The sequence below is a fragment of the Macrobrachium nipponense genome, chromosome 22, assembly GCF_015104395.2.
Source record: "Macrobrachium nipponense isolate FS-2020 chromosome 22, ASM1510439v2, whole genome shotgun sequence".
NCBI classification, from domain to species: Eukaryota; Metazoa; Arthropoda; class Malacostraca; order Decapoda; family Palaemonidae; genus Macrobrachium; species Macrobrachium nipponense.
This window is the reverse complement of record NC_087213.1, coordinates 3,225,361-3,232,860: the sequence shown is the minus strand read 5'-3', so window position 1 is coordinate 3,232,860 and position 7,500 is coordinate 3,225,361. Positions and strand designations below refer to the sequence as shown.

General features: G+C 34.7%; 1 protein-coding gene across 1 annotated transcript in view; it reads right to left on the bottom strand.

Moving 5' to 3' along the window:
* Positions 1-7,500, bottom strand: part of LOC135198852 (uncharacterized) — a 33,136-nt gene that overhangs the window by 20,409 nt on the left and 5,227 nt on the right. The gene's annotated exons all lie outside the window — the stretch shown is intronic.

Sequence of the window (7,500 nt, the reverse complement as noted above, 5' to 3'; positions counted from 1 at the left end):
ATTCTTATGAAGATGAGGTATGTGTGATAGTTGTTTAAGGAAATGTTTCCACTCGGAAATGGAAACTGAACGCCAGTGAAGAGACAGTTAATTTTACGTTTGTAATGTCAATACTTTGTTTAAACTTCCCACATTAAAATGTCAATGTCTCATTTATACCTTTTACGATAAAAGCATTTCTTATTTACTCTTAAATTCTCTAACAATAACTCATTTGTATCCTTCAAGGTAAAAGCATTTGTTATTCACTCTTATTATCTGGAGTTATTAGATAAAACCTTTTAGGCAAAGTGACATATACTTATTTTGTCTCGATTCTAACACTCATTCTTCATTTCGTCCTTTCATTTGGCGAGGATGAAAATAACAAGGAATAAGGATGAAAATAATAAGAAATAAGGATGAAAATAATAAGAAATAAGGATGAAAATAATTACAAATAAGCAAAATGCAGTTGCAGTTCTTCAAGGACACCTGATTAGCCTGAGTTAAGAAATATCTAGCCTCGATTTTGTGGAAATGATCTCGAGACCTTTCGTAGCCAGCCTACAAAAATTCTTATACTTTTTTTTGTCTTTTTTTTTTGCCAAAAAAACTGTAGTGACAGAAATAAGCACCAAAGCTTAATCGTGTTTATTGCATGTCACCTGTACAATAAGGAAGGAAAGAGAGATAAGATAAGATAAGTAATTGGTGCAGCATCAGTAAACCAACGGCTGTATTAATTTTAAGGTGCATAAATATTTGGACGCATTAATTTTAGAGTGTATTGATTTTAGGGTGTATTATCTAAAGGTATATTAAATTTAGGGTGTATTAATTCTAAGGTGTATTAACTTTATGCCATATAAATTTTACGGTGTATTGATATTAAAATGTATAAATTTAGGGTGTATTCACTTAGGCTGTATCAATTTTAAAGTGTATAAACTTCTGGGCATATCAATTTTAGGGTGAATTCATTCTAAGGGGTATTAACTTTGGGGTGTATCAATTTTACTTTATATTAATTTTAAGGTGTATTAACTTTAGGGTGTTATTCATTTGATAGTGTATTCATTTTAGGGTAATTTCATTTTAAGATGTAATAAATTTAGTGTGTTAATTTAAGGATTTAGTCATTCTAAGGTGTACTAATTTTAGGGTGTGTTAATTTCAGGTATATTAATTTAAAGGTAGACTAATTTTATGGTGTACCAAATTTAGGGTGTGTTAAATTAAGGGCAAATTACTTCTAGGGTGTATAAATGTAAGGGTGTATCAATTTATGGTGTAATAATTAATTTTAGGGTATATTAATTTTCAGGCGAATGAACTTGAGTGTGACCTGATCTAAGATTGTGTTAATTTTAGAGTGTATCAATTTTGAGATGTATTAATTTTAGTGCATATCAATTTTAGGTTGTATTTCTTTTAGGGTATATGGATTTTAAGGTGTATTTATTTGAGGGTACATAAATTATAGGGTGTACCGACGTTAAGGTACATCAGTTTTAGGGTGCATTAATTCTAGGGTATATCAATTTTAGGGTGTATCAATTAGTGTATTAAATTTAAAATGGCTGTCCGACCATCCAAGCAGGATAAGAGTTTGCTTGCCTTGAAAAAAATCGGCTAAGAGCAACCATGAATACACGGAAGATGATGTATAAACAAGATTCCGGATCGTTCGAAGAGAGAGAGAGAGAGAGATATCAGCGGAAAACGGACATTTCCAGTGTCTGTCTTCGAGACGGAATCTGAATTAATGATGACATTAATTTTATGATGACACTGATTAATAAGCATAATAATCATTATGCATCGGAATGAAGGTTCCAAGATGAAATAGATTTTATCATTATTTTTTCATGATTATCTGAATGTTGGTTCATCTATAGACTTTAACAATTAACCTCGAAATGAATATTTATATGAGCTGTTGTTGATTGGAATTCATGGATCCTTTTACACACACACACACACACACACATACACACAAACACACACACACACACACACACATATATATATATATATATATATATATAATATATATATATATATATATAATATATATATAATATATATATATAACAGGACCTCATGTAATCTAGGATGGTATCTAATTCAGATATTTATAAAAAAAAAAAATGCTCCACGGCTACTAGACGATGAGGAAAGAAATTCGTTGAAAGCTTTTAACTTTTATTGAATAGAAATCTGTTAGATACCATCCTGTTTAAATGAGGCTCTCTATCCAATTGCATTAATACAAAGACCATTGCGCAAGTGAACAAGTTGCTATATATATATATATATATATATATATATATATATATATATATATATATATATATATATATATATATATATGACTGGTATAAATGTTCTGTAACAACAGAGTTCCATCTAATAAAAGGAGCCCATAAAAACACCAAAATAGAGAAAAAGTACTATATTTCAGAGACTGAATATAGTACTTTTTCTCTATTTTGGGTGTTTTTTATGGGCTCCTTTTATTTAGATATATATATATATATATATATATATAGCAACTTGTTCACTTGCGCAATGGTCTTTGTATTAATGCAATTGGATAGAGAGCCTCATTTTAAACAGGATGGTATCTAAACAGATTTCTATTCAATAAAAGTTAAAGCTTTCAACGAATTTCTTTCATCATCGTCTCAGTAGCCGTGGAGCATTTTTTTTTTTATAAATATCTGAATTAATTTTAGGTTGTATTTCTTTTTGTAGGGTATATGGATGACTTTTAATATCCAATTCGTTCTACCTCGGAATTTATATATTTTCATATATGTTAACCGAAGGAGAATTTATGTGTTAATAATAATTTCGTCGTCTCTGGGCGCTGGTTCGAACTTAAAAAAATTCCCATTCGGTTAACATATATGAAAATATATCAATTCCTAGGTAGAGCGAATTGGATATTAAAGGACATTTGATAGTTCGATGAATATATATAATATATACATACTATATGTATATATGTACATACATACATACATACATACACACAGCTTTCTTTTTTCCTTTATTGCAGTCATGAACACTTTCATTTTCCTTCATCTCACCATCCGGGATTAGTCTGGACCGCAATTTCCAACACAGTACTTTTTCCGCCACCGGTCATTTCCCGCCGCGACTTTAATCCTCTGCTGGGAACCTTTGCATATCATGTAAGAGTCTTAAAAGCCCTTTGGTCTAACCGTTTACTTCTGTTGAGAGATGAGAGAGAGAGATGAGAGAGCGAGAGAGAGAGAGAGAGAGAGAGAGAGAGAGAGAGAGAGTTTAATCCAGTTACCGTAACGTGACGTTCTGGCAGGATTCGACAAAGCGTGTTACGGCCTATCTTTCGTGGATGGGATGGATACATTTAATTTTCTAGGCGGTTTTCTTTCACCTCCGTTCTTGCTAGACAGCGCGTTGGTCAGAAGCGAGGCTGATGTGTATGTATGTATATATATAATATATATATTATATATATATATATATATATATATATATATATATATATATATATATTTATATACATATAGCTTTATATATATTGTATATGGGCCTTGGTTAAAAGGTTCCCTAGAGCTGCAAATTTGGGAAATATTGTAAAATCATATTAAATATTCTCAGCATTTGTTCTTTACTTGTCATTTTCGTTACGGCTGTGAAACTGACTTCATTTTGTTCTCAGTTTGCATATTTCCAGGTAAGAAGAGCAGAAATGATAATAAAAGTTATTCACTTAATAAAAACAAACTGTTTTCAAAGTCATCCTTGAATCGCTACTAACAACCGTTTCCAACCACACTATACTCTGTTTTTTCCATATGTCCATCCGCCTGTGGTGGTCGCGCATGGTAACACTGTGTCCCGGGCTTTTAAATAGTTACGCTATGTTTAAGTTTTAGGTAAATAAAAGGATAACTGGCTGTACATTTGCAACAGAAAAGTGTTTTAATAATTTACTGCATGCGAATTACACCCTTAATATTCGAAATAGGATATTATTTAAAGCCCCCGGACGCAGTGTTACCATGCGCATACACCACAGGCGGAAGGACAGATGGAAACAAAAACAGAGTCTAGGCTCTTCTTCAGGAGAACGTTACTGCTCTCGCGTACAGATGACTTTGGAATAAAAGTGGGAGGTCTTGGTACCATACCTCCTTCTCTCATCTCTTATATATACTTCACCCACGGGACCATAGTGGAATTGCGATATTGTAAATTGTTGTTTATCTAAAAAATATTACCGTTTGGTACGTTTGAAAGTCGATTTACTGAAACGTTACGTCCAATCCCCGGAAAGTACTTGTTTTTGTGCGTGGCAATGTGCTCTCTACAGAGCAGCTGGTTTCTCAGAAGTCACCCAAGAACTTAATGTTAAGTATCTAAGTTACAGCACTCAAATGACGATGATTGAGTCCGATTTCCTGAAAAGGTGCCTGAAGATTTATGGCCAGAATCATCAGGTCTCCCACAAAGACTGTAAAGGTCTTTATAACAACGTTATTTTGGATGAATGCACTCTTAAAATTTTGGCCAAAGCCCAAGCGCTGGGACCTATGATGAGGTCATTCAGCGCTGAAAGGGAAATTGAGGGTAAATAGGGTTGAAAGGTGTAACAGGAGGAAAACCTCGCAGTTGCACCGAGATACAACTGTCAAAAAAGTAAGATGAGGAAAGAGAATATGAATGGAGGTACAGTAAAACAGACGAAAGGTGTTGGAGGTAGAGGCCGAAGGGAGGCTGCAAAGAACCTTAAGTAGTGCCTGCAGTGCACTGCGTGAGGTGTACTGACGGCACTAACTCCAATACGGTTAACCCCCTTACGGGGTAACATCGTTATTTCAACCGAAAATAATGAAATGACATCGTTTATATTCAGATATTTCAGTGTTGCGTTTATAAACGTCAAGCAGGAGCTCATTTTTCTCCTATAAAGAAAGTCTGTATACTTTTCAGTTAGAAAGTTGCCTGTGCTCGCTCTCTCTCTCTCTCTCTCTCTCTCTCTCTCAGTGAATTACAGATTCCAATCTGGCGATGTGGTGATATTCTGGATAATGCTTTAGAAGAGCAAGTTTCTCCTAAAATATGTAGCTTTCCGTACATTATCCATCTCGTCATCATTACAAAGCAATGCTCTTTAGATATATAGTAATTAGTGTTTTATCATAAACCGGAATTAGGTTATTCCACTTAATCCCCTATGATTCTGAACGTTTAAGTAATTACAGATAAATTAGACATCGACGAATTCTCACTAAATATATCCCGATCGTTCGTCTTAATTTGGCCTCATGTTTGTCCTATTTTCTAATACTAACAATTTTAAAGATTTCTCAAGGAAAGATTCCGGTTCGTTCGTACTAATCCGGCCTAATTTTTGTCTTATTTCCAAACCAGAACGATAAAAATTTTGCAGTAAAGATTCCCGGATCATTTGTCCTAACCTTTTTTTTTTTTTATCATTATTATTTCCAAACACTAACAAGTATAAAGATTTGCCAGTGAAGATTTCAGAATCGTTAGCCCTAATTTGGCCAAAATTGTTATATTTCCAATCGCTAATAGGTATAAAGATTTCCAAATAAAAATTTCCGCATCGTCAGTCCTAATTTGGCCAAAATTTTATATTTCCAATCGCTAATAGGTATAAAGGTTTCCGAATCGTTAGTCCTAATTTAGCAAAATTTTCATATTTCCAATCGCTAACAAGTATAAAGATTTGCCAGTGAAGATTTCCGAATTGTTAGTCCAAATTTGGCCAAACTTTTATATTTCCAATGGCTAATAGGTATAAAGGTTTCCGAATCGTTAGTCCTAATTTGGCCAAATTTAGCCAAAGTTTGATATTTCTACTCGCTAATAAGTATAAAGATTCCGAAATAAAGATTTCCGGATCGTTAGTCCTCATTTGGCCTAATTTTCGTCTTATTTCCAAACACGAACAAGTACGAGTCTGTAGATTTTCCACTCGGAGCTCTTTATCCAACCCGAACCTTCCTTTCTTCCTCCCTCTCAACTCTGCTACATTTCCATTAGTTCCTCCGCATTTCCAGTCGCTTATCCAAAATGTCCTTCCATTTCCCCTCTCCCACCAAACCCTGGATTCCAGGTTCCAGGTTGGGCGGTTACGGTGAGCGACCCGGGCTCACGGGCGTGAAATTTACCCAGCAGCCTGTGAACTCTGGGGGCGGCGGGCGTGAGATGACCTGGCACTGGGTCAGGAGAGGAGAACCTTTGGATGGAAGGCTGGCACTGTTTAGTTCTGCTGGGTAAAATCTTTAGGTAGATTCGAGGTCGGGGGACATAGGCAGGAAGAGAGTTACAGTTTGATAAGTAGAGACTATTATTACACGTTCATGATCAACTTAAGTAGATACGAACTCAGAAGGGATGAATTGTGATTGAAAATAGACAAAAGCGTCTCCACCACCCAAAAAAACAAAAAACAAATGAATGTTGATTAGCTATCCCGTTTCTTATAACACGACCCAAAGCAGATATGCATATATAAATACACACACGTCTATACATAGATGTAGTATATACATATATGTGTATAGGTTTATTATTATATTTAAAAGATGAACCCTAATCATATGGAACAAGCCCACCACTGGGCCACTGACTTGAACTTCAAACTTTGAAAGAGAATGGCGTTCATTTGAAAGACGTAACCAAAGGTAATAGGAAATTCAGAAAGAAGAGATCGGTTATTAGAAAAGAAAAAATAATCTAACAAATGAATAAATAAATAGGTAAAAATGTAAATAAATAAAAAAAATACGAGGAGAATTGTTTCACGGTAGAAATTCATTGCACCTCCGCTTGAACTTTTGAGGTTGTAATTGCACAATAGGGAGACTGTTCCATTCTTAAACTATGTGAGGAATATATATATATATATATATATATATATATATATATATATATATATATATATACTATATCATATACGAACTGCCCAACCCGGCGATGCCTGGGGGAAACTCTGAATGACAACCAATAAACTCTCTCCCTTTCATCAACTCTCCCTCACTATTTCCATCTTCTCTACCCAACGCTGCCCTGCTCTCTCTCTCTCTCTCTCTCTCTCTCTCTCTCTCTCTCTTTCCTGCTAAAATAGTTGCTTTGCTTACATTGCCCAGCATTTTTGACATATTTTATTTCACCACTTCTCTCTCCCATTCCTATTGGGGCTGAACTTGGACTTAAAGGGCATAGAAAGTGTCAACTATTCATATCAGTGACCTCCTAAACTATGAATAAGACACTAATATTTGTCGTTTTCAGCTATTTTTACAAGTCATCCCCCTCCCACCCCATTTTTACCCTCTTACCCTCCTTCTTATCAGAACTGAACTTGGACTTAAGGGGCATCGGGAATGTCACTATTCATCTCAGCAACCTTGAAAACTAAGGATTAGACCAGAGGTGGGAGACCTTTTAAACATCAAGAGCAACCTATTGTTTGTTTTTTCAAGATGAGAG